This window comes from Artemia sp. Qi Xiang Cuo, chromosome 10, assembly GCF_049724085.1.
Source record: "Artemia sp. Qi Xiang Cuo chromosome 10, ASM4972408v1, whole genome shotgun sequence".
Classification (NCBI taxonomy): domain Eukaryota; kingdom Metazoa; phylum Arthropoda; class Branchiopoda; order Anostraca; family Artemiidae; genus Artemia; species Artemia sp. Qi Xiang Cuo.
This window is the reverse complement of record NC_142803.1, coordinates 63,649,626-63,664,919: the sequence shown is the minus strand read 5'-3', so window position 1 is coordinate 63,664,919 and position 15,294 is coordinate 63,649,626. Positions and strand designations below refer to the sequence as shown.

Genomic DNA, 15,294 nt, shown 5'->3' with positions numbered 1-15,294 from the left:
CCCCTTCCCCCCACCCTCACGATTTTCTCAAATTCTAGTTTAGTAGCTTTTAAAATATTTGTAACGTACTAAAACATACAGTGCTAAAAACATCAGAATCGACTTCAGAGGACACGTTATATCACGGGAAGATGTTTTTGAAATCCCCCCTCCCCCCAAACTAAAAATTTTTCAAAAGTGTACTATAGAAGCTTTTAAAATATTTAAAATATAAGAATAGACTTCAGAGAACACTTTATCTCACGGGAAGAGATTTTTAAAATCCCCCTTCCCCCAAACTCAAAATTTTTTAAAATTCTACTTTAGGAGCTTTTTAAATATTTCTAAAGCATGAAAACATTAGTGCTAAAAACATTAGAATCAACTTCAGAGGACACTTTATATCATGGGAAGTTTTTTGAAATCACCCTTCCCCCCAAACTCAAAATTTTCTAAAATTCTACTTTAGAAGCTTTTTAAATATTTCCAAAGCACTAATAGATAGAGCGGTAAAAATATCGGAATCAACTTCAGAGGACAAATTATGTTATGGGAAGATGTTTTTGAAATCCCCCTTCCCCCCAAACTAAAAATTTTCCAAAATTTTTTTTTAGAAGCTTTTGAAATATTTCTAAAGCGCTAAGACATAGAGTGCTAAGAAATATTTCTAAAGCACTAATAGATAGAGTTCTAAAAACATCAGAATCGACTTCAGAGGACAAATATTGTTACGGCAAGATGTTTTTGAAATCCCCCTTCCCCCCAAACTCAAAATTTTCCAAAATTCTACTTTAGAAGCTTTTTAAATATTTCAAAAGCACTATATCGGAAAATATCGGAATCAACTTTAGAGGACAAATTATGTTATGGGAAGATGTTTTTGAAATCCCCGTTCCCCCCAAAACTCAAAATTTTCCAAAATTATACTTTAGAAGCTTTTTAAATATTTCTAAAGCACTAAGACATAGAGTGCTAAATATATCAGAATCGACTTCAGATGACATGTTATATCTCGGGAAGAGGTTTTATAAATCCCCCTTCCCCCCAAACACAAAATTTTCTAAAATTCTACTTTAGAAGCTTTTAAAATATTTCTAAAGCACTAAGACACAAAACGTGCAGAAATTATTTGAAAAAACTACGTTTTTAAAGAGTTAAAGAGGCTGAGTTACAAGTTCGAACAATAAAACGGACAGGGGTTAGGAGGTACAGTTGGGGGGCTGCCGCCCCCCAAACTCCCGCTTTTGCAGCCTTTAGATAAAAAAAAACAAGTTTTTAAACTGAAAGTAAGGAGCAACATTAAAACTTAAAATGAACAGAAATTATTCCGTATATGAAAGGGGCTGTCCCCCCTTCAGCGCCTCGGTCTTTACGCTAAGGTTTTTTTATTGTTTAACAAAAATAGAGTTATGAGAAAGTCAAACGTTAGTGTAAAGAGCGAGGCGTTGAGGAGGGGAAAGACCCTTTCATATACGGGATAATTTCTCTTTGTTTTAAGTTTTAATATAGCTCCTTACTTTCAGTTTAAAAAACTTTTTTTTGTTAAAGGCTGCAAAAGCAGGAGTTTGGGGGGCGGGCAGCCCCCCAACTGTACTGCCTAACCCCTGTAGGTTTTAAAGTTCAAACTTGTGACTCAACCTATCTAGTCCCCGCCCCCCCCCTCCCCCTGCTATCAAATCCCCTTGCAGCTAACCTTTCCACCCTCAAAAGAAAATTTTTACATGTTCTAGCATTTTCTACATATTTTAAATCGCGGATGTAAAAAAGAAAAGCAAAGTTTTTCAACATTATAGGATTAAGCTATTTGAAAATGTTTTATGTGGTTACCCAACTCAAAATGTTAAGGGGTTTCCAAAAAAAATAATCAAAACGAATATAGATTATTCGGTACTTGTGCATTATAAATAACCCACCGCTACAGACTGTACAAGGAAACCAGACAAACGGGTAGTTAGACAAATGGATCAAAAAGCGTGATTTCTTATTGTGTTTACAATATTTAAACTGTTTTTTTTAGGTTTAGGGAGGGAAAAAGGTACCTAGGTTAGGTTATGTATTTAATATATGCTATAATTTACCCCCCCCCCCCTAATGTGCAAATATATAGCCCCAATTTTTGTCTAAAATATTATATTCATAATATTTTATTTTATTTCATTGGCAGTAACCAAACTTAACTTCTTTTGGTGTATGGTGGTGGGTTATTTATAATGCACAAGTACCAATTCTTCTATAGTTAAATATTTACTTCCGCCCCCTCCACACTAAACTATTTGGAAAAAAAACATTTGGATTGCTTTAAGAACAAATGGGGTTAGATATCGTAAATTGCCATATTTTCTGTTACAACGTTTTAAAAACTAACTAGTAAATAATACCCATAAAAACAAATTAGTTGGGGTTATAAAGCTCTGATATATGTTTCATGAAATGGTGCATTCTCTAGGAGATTGATTATTTTTTTTGAAATAGTGCTCTGCTAGATATCTTTCCATATGTTCTTCTCTTCTGCCATATTTGGGTATATTTTCTTGAACTTCAAGCCAGTGTCTTTTAATGTTTTGTGTGTGAGCCCCTGTTGCAGCGTCAACAAAATTTATGCTGTGGTTATAGCCCTGTCTAGCCAGGCAATCGTAGGCCCTCCAACAGTCACTGATAATTGTTGTCCCTGGCAGGATTTGGTTTTGGATAATTCCCAACAACGTGGCACTACTTCTATCTGGCACAGAAACCGTGAATGAATTACTAGTTCCTCGCTCTATGCCACCAAACACCCAAGCATCCTTGACAATCTGACCATGATTATATTTACGCTTCCCAAATTTGGCTTCATCTATCTCAACAATGACTCCTTCTCCTCCCAAATGAGCGGAGTTTGAATGACATATGTACATACAAACCTCTCTGTAGAACTGGCTCCAATCCACAAAGGTTTTTTTTTACAACAAATAACATTTTTTTTTATCATGAAGTTCTCCCTTGGAGGTGGTATTTGAAGCCAAATCATCAAAAAACCGAAATTTTCTAGCAGAGAAAGGTGTGAACCAGCCATCCATGTTTTGTTATAGACTAATTTTGAAAAATCACATTTTACCTGAAAATATTTGCAGCCACCTCGGATAGGTATAAGCCTAGACTTCTGGCAACAAAACGAATTTCTATATTTTACGCAAATCTGGCCACAGTTATCACAATTCCTGCTTCTCAATAAAATGCTATTGTTATAATACAACTCTAAGACTGCCTCGACAATAGAAAATTGAATCATTCGGCTTGTTTAGTCCCAGGTTGCAGAAATTTAACTTTGGAAGCAACCGTAATGCTTTCGAGTCGACACTGATGTTTGTTCAAAAAAAAAAACTTAAATGAAAGATTACATTTACTTTTTTCAAGGATGTTCTTTATTTTTTTTTTTAGTTAACAACATTTCCAGATACCTCGCTATTCTTGTGTAATTTTTTAGTGGCCCTATTACCTAGAAATAATTATTTTCTGACTTCAAACTGTCCAAATACTTTACCCCCCGGGGAAAATACCCCCCCATGGAAAAGAAGGCTAGAACTTTAAAAATTTTGAGTTTGGGGCGAAGGGGGATTTCAAAAACTTCTTCCCATAATATAATGTTGTCTCTAAAGTCTATTCTTATGTTTGTAGCGCTCTATGTCTTAGTGCTTTACAAATATTTAAAAAGCTTCTAAAGTAGAATTTTGGAAAATTTTGAGTTTGGGGGGAAGGGGGATTTCAAAAACATCTTCCCATGAAATAAATTGTCCTCTAAAGTCGATTCTGATATTTGTAGCGCTCTATCTATTAGTGCTTTAGAAATATTTAAAAAGCTCCTAAAGTAGAATTTTAGAAAATTTTGAGTTTTGGGGGAAGGGGGATTTTAAAAACCTCTTCCTGTGATATACTGTGTCCTCTGATGTTGATTCTGATATTTAAAATATTTTAAAAGCTTCTAAAGTATAATTTTTGAAAATTATGTGTTTGGGGGGAGGGGGGATTTCAAAAACATATTCACGTGATATAGCGTGTCCTCTGAAGTCGATTCTGATGTTTTTAGCACTGTATCTTTTAGTACTTTAGAAATATTTTAAAAGCTTCTAAAGTAGAATTTTTAGAAAATTTTGAGTTTGGGGGGAAGGGGATTTCAAAAACATCTTCCCATATCATAATTTGTCCTCTGAAGTCGATTCTGATGTTTTTAGCACTCTATCTATTAGTGCTTTAGAAATATTTTAAAAGCTTCTAAAGTAGAATTTTGGAAAATTTTGAGTTTAGGGGGAAGGAGGATTTTAAAAACCTCTTCCCGTGATATAACGTGTCCTCTGAAGTCGATTCTGATGTTTTTAGCACTATGTTTTAGCGCTTTAGAAATATTTAAAAAGCTCCTAAAGTAGAATTTTAGAAAATTTTGAGTTTGGGGGAAGGGGGATTTCAAAAACATCTTCCCATAACATAATTTGTCCTCTGAAGTCAATTCCGATATTTGTAGTGCTCTATCTATTAGTGCTTTTGAAATATTTAAAAAGCTTCTAAAGTAGAATTTTGGAAAATTTCGAGTTTGGGGGGAAGGGGGATTTCAAAAACAATTTCCCGTAAGAATATTTGTCCTCTGAAGTCAATTCTGAAGTTTTTAGCACTCTATCTATTAATGCTTTAGAAATATTTTAAAAGCTTCTAAAGTAGAATTTTAGAAAATTTTGAGTTTGGGGGGAAGGGGGATTTTCAAAACCTCTTCCCGTGATATAACATGTCCTCTGAAGTCGATTCTGATATTTTTAGCACTCTATGTCTTAGTGCTTTAGAAATATTTAAAAAGCTTCTAGAGTAAAATTTTTGGAAAATTTTGGGGGAAGGGGGATTTCAAAAACATCTTCCCATAACATAATTTGTCCTCTGAAGTCGATTCCGATATTTGTAGCGCTCTATCTATTAGTGCTTTGGAAATATTTAAAAAGCTTCTAAAGAAGAATTTTAGAAAATTTTGAGTTTGGGGGGAAGGGTGATTCCAAATAACTCTTCCCGTGATATAACGTGTCCTCTGAAGTCGATTCTAATGTTTTCAGCACTCTATGTTTTAGTGCTTTAGAAATATTTAAAAAGCTCCTAAAGTAGAACTTTAGAAAATTTTGAGTTTGGGGGAAATCCTCTCTGAGTTTCGTTTGTCATGTATAGTCAGTGTGGTCTAAGAATGTATTTACTTATGTTTTGTCAACATTCTTGATCTACATTACATACCATATTACCTTTCAGGGTATATATGATTGCCTATGCTTTTACTGTTTACTCTGGATAAATATCAAAGTATGTTTCCAAAAAAAATGCCTGTAATCTCTTGACAAACTTTCTTTTCGCCATTCATTTTTTTCCCTTAACCTACCTTGCTTGTTCTGCTTCTATTCCCAACTCTTTCATTACCCATCCTAACATTGATCCTTATAAGCATTGATAATTTAATTAATAAAAGAATCAAGATCCAGAAGAAAACAGTTTTAAGATCTGGAATCATTTTCACTATAAATTTTCTTTCTACTCTTTTTTTTTTTAAGTGGAGTTATCAAGTGTCAGTTATCAATTTGGGTTAATTTTCCACTTAACCAAATACCTTAAAGAATGAATCTAGGGTTGAAAATAACATTAACCTAACCTGAAACTGCAGTTTTTTCAGCTTTTTCTTTTGGTTGTTTTAAATTAAGAGCTTCTTAAGGCAGAATCACGTCCTGTCAGTGTTGCTATGTAAAATAAGGAAGTAAAATAATTTGTTAAATTAGATACTACTGTAATCCATAAAATTTCAAACAAATCCATATGCACATTTGTTTAATCAAGGTTTCTTCTTTTTTTTATTTAGTACCCTCTATTACCAAAAACTAAATAACTGCATATGAAAGTTTTTTTTATTAAGAACATATTTTGTTCCGAATTTTCTAAGATATTTTTCTGTGCAAGTTTCCACTTAACCAATACCCTAAATAAGAAATCTAGGGCCTAAAATGTATTCCAAAAAGTATGGACCAATTACTATCTCTACCCTCTCCTTATAACTTGGACTTAGAAGAAGGCATGCATGATAGGTGCATTATCATTTCAGCAATGGGTTTTCAGATTATAGCAAGTAATTACCACTTTGTTAATTAAAGGGATTTCTGGCCAACTCTTAAGTCAATAAAAATGTCAGTTTTCTAAATGGCCCAAAAATTGCCTCTTTTACTTCTCCTCTCTCCTTCATTAAAACAATTTATGAGCTGTTCAGGGGCCAATTTCTCTGAGTTCATGGAATATACAATTTTATAAGGTTGAGGAAATTTTTGGTACTCTGTTAATTAAGTATGGTATGTCCCTGAGAATAGAGGACACTATGGAATAAACTTTGAAAGAGCTTGATTAATCTAAAGAATTTTTTTTAGCAGAAAATGTAATGTTTGGTAGATAAATCTTAATTTAAAACCCAGGCACCTATAATAACGGTCACTATAAGCAAAGCAAGCAAGCATAACACATCAAGGCAAATAAACATGAGCACATAATAACAAGCTGGTGCACAACCACAAGCATAAAGCAAGGCATCACATAATGCTACAACCCCCTTCAGCTATTTCCAAAGAGATGAGCTCCTTCTACCTTTAGGCATGGAGGCTTACTCTGCTAACTGCATATAACTTGGCAAATTATCACTCACTACAAGACACAACAGAACACTACACCAGGAGGCACAAGGCTCACTCATACTAGCTTCCAATGGGTTTTGGCAGACTTACACTAGACATAAATGCCTCATTGTTGCTTTGTTATTCATTATAGGGTTAGTCTCTCTGGTGGCTTCACCACTCTGCCAGATCTTGTGGCCTGAGCAGCTGTTGTTTGTGCTGGAATTTTGCTAGATAGTTCACTTGCTGGCAGGTTGGGCTCAGCTATGGCCATACCAGGCTTTGTGGGGGTAGTCAGGAATCTGCAATAATCTGTGCAGACTCATGCTTGCAGTAGTGATATTTCCCCGCTTTTCCCTGACGGTTCTGGCTGTTTTCTGAAGAAGAGCTGGTCACCTTCTCTGAGTTAGGGATGTTCTCTAGCATGTTGGTTATGGTAGGATTTCTGTCTGTGTTGAGCCATCTCACTGCTCGGCAAGAATTCAGAAGTCTGTACCACTGTTTTCCAAGTGCTTTTCTGTGCATGGCAGTTTCAAGCAAAACTGGCGGCTCATAAGCATTTGTGAGGGGGTAGCTAAACCATCTATTGGGGTGTTATGGTATTCCAGAATTCCAAGGTATGGTTCTGATCCATTTTCACTTGCCTTGGTCATGATGCTTTGCAAGTCTGGATAGTCTTTTCTGCTAATCTATTTGACTGGGGGTATATTTGACTTGAAGTTTTTAACTCGAATCCCCAGTCTCTGGCAAACCTCTTGAGTTCTTGGCACACAAATTGTCTACCGTTATTGGACATCATGACCTGGGGTATGCCATGACAGGCAAAATGCAACTTCAGTTTTTAAAAAAGTGGCTATGGCAGTCCACCACTAGGAGGTAGCTGAAAAGGGGTGAGGTTCAACCTCAGTAAATGTAAATTTGGTGTACAAGAGTTCACTTACTTTGGCCACATGATATGTGGAAAAGGGATACGCCCAATCCAGAGAAGCTACATGCAATTAATGCATTGCTGAAGCCACAAAACAAAGAAGAGCTGACCACCCACCTAGGAATGCTAAATTACCTAGCCAGATACATCCCTAATCTATCAACAAAATGCAAGGACCTTTGTGACATCTGCAAAGACAAAGACTTTGTTTGGGAAACAAAGCACAATGTTGCCTTAAAGGAAATAAAGGGTTCCATTGTGTTGCACCTTCATTTCTTTGATTGCTGAAATACCTCAATTGACCTGACAGTTGATGCCTTGTCACACAGCCTAGGAGCATACATCTCAACAAATGGACAGGCAATAGCATACACTTCATGAGCCTTTACGCCTACCAAACAAAGAGACTCATAGCTAGAGAAAGAGCTTTACGCAATTCAGTGGTGTATCCAGGATTTTGTTTTGGGGGGGGTGCCAGTCTACTTTTTTATAGCAGTCATGTGAGCAAGAAAATTATCTATCATAGTGCAAGATTTCAGGTAGGGGGTATGGGGGGGGGGGTATCTAGGTAAAGAAATGAAAAGTACACACTTGTCATGAGTATTTCTAGTTGTAGACTTTTTTTGTTTGAGAATGGATGACAAAATTTTGCCAACAAAGTCAGAATTAAAAAAAAAGTTAGAAGCAGTGAGAGTTACTATTTTGGGCAAGTAGATGTTTTGGAACTGCCACAAAGCAGCAGAATTTAGAAAATATAAAAAAAAAGAAGTGCATTATTCCTCATATTTGCCTATGGGACCCTTGTTTTAGAGAACCAAATAAATAAAAAATAATATTATATCAAAGACAATTGCCCAGAATTTGGTTTCGGAGGGGTGGGGGCCTCAGTCTACCTAATATAGCAGCCATGAAAGCAAGAAATGGATTGATATTAACATTATTTACAGAGGATGAAGCACAATTAAAGTTTAAAAAACAGAATCAACTGCATTTAAAGAAACGAGCAACAAAAGACAACCTAACCTCTCACAGTAACAGCTGCCGGTCTTTTTGTGCTGCAAATCGATCAAAAACTTGGTCAGTATTGACCTGGATATCGTGGTTCAGGATCATGTGAGCTAGTCTATTCAGACGCTCCTTGCCCGCTGAGCTCTGCAGATAGGTTTTTAATCGCTTAAGACAGCTAAAGCTCCTCTCAGCAGAAGCAGTAGTCACTGGTAATGTCTGAAAAATTGTCAAAAGCCTTTGAATGCATGGGAAAAATTTTGCATCGCATGACGTAAGAGTCGAAGCAACAGTTGATGGTTTCTCAGACATTCCAAGCCACTTCTGTTTCCAAAGAACTTACTCATATTCGAGTGCACGTCTAGCCCCGTGAAATCCCTTGTAAACAGCAACAGCATTCAGAAATTCATTAATTTTTAATGACTTGCTGTTAGCTGGCAAAAGCCTTTCGATTTTGAAAGATGCCTTCTGATGGCGCAAAAATCTTTGATCAAATTCTTCAATAAGTGAAGCAAAGTAAGGTTTGAACAATGACTTGTGACAAAAAACCTTGATGGACTCATTATTGTTGATGGACTTTTGTCGGATAGACCTTGGAACAGCCGGAGCCACATTTAACTCTTGTACAAGCTCATAGGCTTTCTGAAAAATTATTTTGTTTTTGACTGCAGTAAAGTCTCAGAAAATAGCTTAACATGCCGACAGCACTCAACTAAGTCTAAATCTTCAGCTTACAGCACCTTAGAGACAGAGAGCATTATGGCACTTACAAACTTTAGCATAGCCATTGTGAACATAAAACTAAATTTGGCTGCTGCTGAAACCAACGCGTTTGAAACTTTGAATGAACTATCGCCTCTTAGTCCAATTCCTTACTGCAATTCATTCATTGCAGAGAAGCTAGTGCTTATAGCTGCAGGGGTTAAACAGTGAGAAAAATTTCTTGACATATTGTATGATTACAGGAGGCAATTGCACATTTGATGATAAAATAATGATATAAGCTTGCCGGAGAAATGGATAGCCATTTAACAAGAAATTGAAAAAAAGAACGGGTGTTGCAAATAGCTTAAAAGCGTGAATATTTCGGAACTTACAATATTGGCACTTAAAAAAGAAGAAGAAAAGAAATTTCAGGGGGGGGGCGCTCTCGCCCCCCACCCTGGATACGCGCATGATGCCAATGTCTTTGGCTGCTGATACTTCCATCAATACATTTATGGAAGGCAAGTCAATGTGTTCACTGATCATTGCCCTCTTGAAACCATTTTACAACAGCCTTTGCACAAGGCCCCAACAAGACTACAAAGGATGATGCTACAGATTCAGCCATACAACTTGAGTTTCACTTACCAATCCAGTGCTGAAATACCAGTCACTGATGCATTATAAAGGCTCCACCTATCAGCAATTGACAAGGCAAGCCAGAGAGAACTTGAAGCATATGTACACCAAGATGTTGTGTTGAGCCATCTCTCTGCTCGGCAGGAATTCAGAAGTCTCTACCACTCTCTTTTCCAAGTGCTTTTCTGTGCATGGCAGCTTTGAACAGAGCTAGCGGCTCATGAGCATTTGTGAGAGTGGAGCTAAACCGTCTATTGGGGTGTTGTGGTATTCAAGAATTCCAAGATATGGGTCTGATCCATTTCCACTTGTCTTGCTCAGATGCTATTGCAAGTCTGGATAGTCTTTTCCACTAATCCATTTGACTGGGGGTATATTGGACTTGATGCTTTTAACTCAAATCCTCAGTCTCTGGCAAACCTCTTGAATTCATGGGACACGAATTGTCTACCATAATTGGGCATCATGACCTGGGGTATGCCATGACAGGCAAAATGCAATTTCAGTTTCAGAATGACTTCTGCTGTTTTTAATTCACACAACAGATCAGTTTCAAAAAAGTGGCTATGGTAGTCCGCCACTAAGAGGTAGCTGGCTCCATGCCAGGTGACTATGTCACAGGTAACTTGTTGCCAGGAGAGAACTGAAACTGGTGTGCAGATTAGTGGCTTTTTTTGTAGTCCTTCTGTTTTTTTTGGCATTTGTAGAAGCTAACAGTCAAATTTCCTATGTCTGTGTTCAGTCAAGGTCAGTCGATGAGCATACTGGCTCTGTTTAATTTTCTCCAACCCTAGATGGGAAGTGTGTAGCTGTTTTAACTTGTCGGATCTCATACATGCTGGTACCACTATCTTTTCTCCCTTGAATATGAGTTTATCATTAATGTACAGTTTGTGTTGGATTCCCAAAATGGCAGTACATGACTAGGACATAGCTTGCAGCAAATTGGCCAGCCAGTTTTTATAATTTGTCAGAGTGCAACTAGCTGGGGGTCTTCTTTAGACTGGTTTCGGATTTCTTGTTGTTTTGAATTGCTTACCAGAAGTCTTAGAAAGTATATGTATTTGAACAAAAGAGTGCAGATATACAATTGCATTTTTTTATATATTTCTTGATAGATGTCCAAACAATAAAGAGCATTTTTCAAGGAGTAGGAATGTGCCCAGTAGAACAAATAATTGCAAAGCACTCCAGGTCTTCAATTATATTGTAATTGAAACTTACTCAAGAACTTTTCTGATAAAGGACTTGCACTGATTTACAGAAGTTAAGAGAGGATAAACGGGTGTAAGTTAAATCAAACAGTGGGAAAAACAATAAATAAAACTCACATAAAGTTCACATCAATTTAGATGACTACGAATGATGTAAGAAATAGCGCTTGGGAAACTGCATTCGAAATTATTTAAACTCATTTCATAAAGACGATCCTTTTTTTTGTCAACATATGAAGAACTGTGTATATTTCAATATTTGCATTTGCATATTGCATCTGTCTGGTTTTTATGCAAAGTAACAAAAGAGACGAACATTAACGAACAAGAGAGTAGTGAAGAATTATGTTATGCAAAGTAATATTTGGCTGGGAAAATCACTGGTGATAAATCGCTAGGAGTGGCACCATGATTGCATGATTTTCGGGGATTTGGGGAACCAAATTTTTTTTCGGGGTGACACATTGATATTCGGGGAAATACCCGAAAATTCGGGCCTTGCTTGATTTTTAATCAGGAAAATCGAAATACTAAACCACATGAGAAGGAAAAGCTCCGACTTTGCGGTTGACGCAATAAAGTATTGTCGTAAAATTAATTTAGAGTCAACCAAACGCCGCCACCTCTGGGGGGGGCGGCGCGCCGGCGGCATTGCGTCACTTCGGTGGCGGTTGACCGGGCCTCTTGTCGGCGGCGTTCGGTCGATCTGCCGGCGTGGTGCCGGGGTCTAGTTGGGATATTAATTTTAGAGCGTAGAGGTAGTGGTTGCGAAGGTAGTGGCAAGTGAATAGGAAAGTGGTTTGACAGATCCGAAAACTTTATATCTGAGGACAGGCCATTTCCCAGGGAAGTAGATACAAAAATGTTATCAATTAATGTTGAAGTTGATCTCACAGGATCAACTCTAATGGGGAAAAAATTGTGGGTAGAAGACCACCCATGGTCACTGATTCAAAAAAAGTGTCAGATTCAATATTTTTACCAACATTGAGTGGGTTACAATTAAAGTCCCCAAAAGCTATTGCCTTTTATGGGGTAGATTAATAAAACTAGAGAAATCATCAAATAGATTACAAAAATATGGGGTCGGAAATGGAGGAGGTTTATAAAACAAGGAGAGTATATTGGAAATTTGGCCAATAACTGTGTTAACAATTATTGAATAAATACATCTGAGATTTATTTGTGTAGAGAAAGTTGATTCGGACTCTGATAGCCTGGTAAAATTTACATTCGAACGGATGTAAAGTGAGTTACCCCCAGAACACTTAGTCAATCTCCTGCGCATATGGATTATTTGGTAACCAGGGGGTGGAAAATCACTAGTGTTATCATTATCCAAGGGCCATGTCTCTGTTAATCCTATAACGTCAAAAGGCCAGATACCATTGAACGGAATTAAATTTTTAAATTTGAGCCACTTATCCTGGATGCTTCTGATGTTGAAACAAAGAACATTAAGGGAATTATTATTCACTAGTTTTGGCTTCACATTGGTAACAAAATCAAGAAGATCAAATTATTTACCATTAGCAGGACTTAAGGTACCATCGGGGCTGCTTCTAGGGTTGGCGTGATGGTTACTTCCTGTATCGGAATAATTAAAAGCAATGTTATTAGAAAGGGATATAATACTATAAATGATAACTTTCGCTGTTTTGGACCTTTTCCAGCCTTGAAAAGTTATCTTCTTTGCTTCAGTCTTAATTTTTCCATACCTCCCTCAACATTTCCATCATCACCTCATCCATCTTCTTACAAGTATAAAACTGATGAGCGCAATAGCCAAAATGTTTCACTTTTTCTAAGCTAAAATCCTTTTACTTAGGGAAACAAGACAAATTTATCATTTAAAACTTCTAACATCTTGACATTTCAATATGTACTGACTCTCCTACTAGTTTGTAATGGAATCGGGTGCACAATGACACACACAAATCAAACCCCTGAGTCATGTGATCCTCAAGTCAGGTGATCAACCTGTAACCAGTTCGGACAACGGTAAAAATTAGTTTTATGGAAGTATTGGCAAGATTGACGTGGCCGCATTTCTGACTATTGTGGAATTTATAGTTTAAAGAGTGTGATAAATAATTGCATCTCGGATTTGACTGAATTCCGGGGATAATTGCGGTCAGTTTGGGCGATGGTAAGTGTCGGTTTTATGACAGTAAGATTGACGCCATCGCATTTCTGACAATGCACAATTTTTAGTGTGAAACTGCAAGTCAGCAGTTTTAAACTGCTTATTAAATTTTAAAATTGAATTAGATTCTTTATTAAAGGTTCTTTAAGATTATTTAAGATTATTATTTAATTATTATTATTTATTATTATTTAATTAACTAAGATTATTATTTAATTAAGGTTTATTTAAGATTCTTCTTTTTTTTTAGATTTTTCCAAATTCATTATTTAGATTCTTAAAACTGTTAACAGGTTGTGGTACGACAAAATGTTCTTTGATCATAGATTTTTGCTCTTGTTTCTTTTCTTCTTCTTTTTTACTCTACCTTTATGCTCTTTTTGTGTACATCAGTTATAAATAAGTTCATTAATGTTAAGCTACAAAATTCACATAATTCTAATGTCTTAGAACCTGAAAACTGAATGTGTCTTCTTAAAATTATTTTGAAAAGTGACTAGTATAGCAACCACAGCTTAGGACAATAAATGTTTATTAAAAAGCGGGAATCAGATAGGAAATATAGATTCATGTAATTAGATTTGGTATTCAATGATCTTTCCAAATATAATAACCACTCCTGATTCAATTAGATCCCAAAAAACTGTATCGAATTTCTGTCTTTTCTTGGTGGCAATGCGGAGGGACCAAGGTAATTCCCAAGGAAGAGTCCAAAGTATATTAAATACATTTTTTTTTAATTTCGTGTTAAATTCGTTTGATACCCCCCCCCCTCCAAGTTTTATCATTTCTGCAGAATAAAAAAAAAGATATAAAATTCGATTTAAAAAAGAAATCACACGTATCCAAGAGTATTCATTCTTTTTACAAGCCCAACAAAAAATTCGTTTGGTAAATGTCATTTGATAATTTGGGTGAGAAACCCATAGAAATCTAGTAAATTTAGGATTCTTGAAAGGGAGGGGAGCTGATGGGTCACAAAGCCCCTGCCCTTGCATATGGTTTTTATACATGCCCCTGCATACGTCCCAGCGACATCCCTTTGAATTTTGAATTGGGAGGAAGAGGGCAAAAAAAAATTTCTCTGGTCCTGATAAAAAAAAGTAAAGCTACGTTTTTTTTCCTTTATTTATGGTTTTCTTTGACAGGCTCTGTTACTAGTTTATTTAGTTTAATTTTGTTTTAGCTAATTAAGCTAGTTAATTAGTTTATTGAGGTTCTCTCTGAAATATCGGGTTATTGCAATGCATTATATTTTTTTTAGAAAACCTTGAGAAAATGCATTTGTTTTTGTGTTGCCTTTGCAGCGGGTCACTGCAGACGCTGTAAACCCTTGTAACATTGTGATAGGCTGTATGAGGACAAAAGGAAAAATCGCTTAGGTTTGCGACCAGATTGAAGGAGTGTAGTACCAACCGACAAAGTTTTAAGCATTTTATGGGATGGGTGGTGAAGTTCTCAGTGCAGTGAGTTGACAGTTGTGCGGACGCTCAGGTGTGACTTGAAGAGGGATAGACCCAGACTAATCAAACTCTGTCTTGCTGTGTATCAATTCAATATGTGTATCATTTCTTAGCTTTCTATTAGTTTTGAGAGTATACCAGTACTCAGGGGCCATCGCTGAGCTCAACGTATTCAGGCGTAAAGAAAATCTCTGAGATCTCCTTACTTGATGTAGAATGTTGAAGGCACCATTTGCCTGTCCTATTCTTGTAATGAATGCTTCTCACCTACAGCTATTCTGGTGAGTACTTCTCTCACTGTCAAGCTGTGTTCGCGATGATACTTCCTATGTATTTGAACTGGATAATCTTTTCAACATCTTGGTCGTCACATTTATAGACAGAGGAGAGTCACTTGTTGCCATCCGTTTGGTTTTCTTAGCATTCACACGTGGGATAAGATGATTTGCTTTTACAGTGACCTCGTCTAGTAATTCTTGAAGCCGCTTTTTCTTGACTTAAACACTGCCATGTCTTCTGCAGAGTCGATATAATTGACCTGGACTTCGGCTTAATCTGATGCTTC

At 36.5% G+C, this 15,294-nt stretch overlaps 2 protein-coding genes across 3 annotated transcripts in view; both read right to left on the bottom strand.

The window, feature by feature from the left end:
• LOC148948018 (uncharacterized) overlaps positions 1-15,294 on the bottom strand; it is a 527,253-nt gene that overhangs the window by 307,991 nt on the left and 203,968 nt on the right. The window lies entirely within an intron of this gene.
• Positions 1-15,294, bottom strand: part of LOC148948019 (uncharacterized) — a 437,936-nt gene that overhangs the window by 288,862 nt on the left and 133,780 nt on the right. The gene's annotated exons all lie outside the window — the stretch shown is intronic.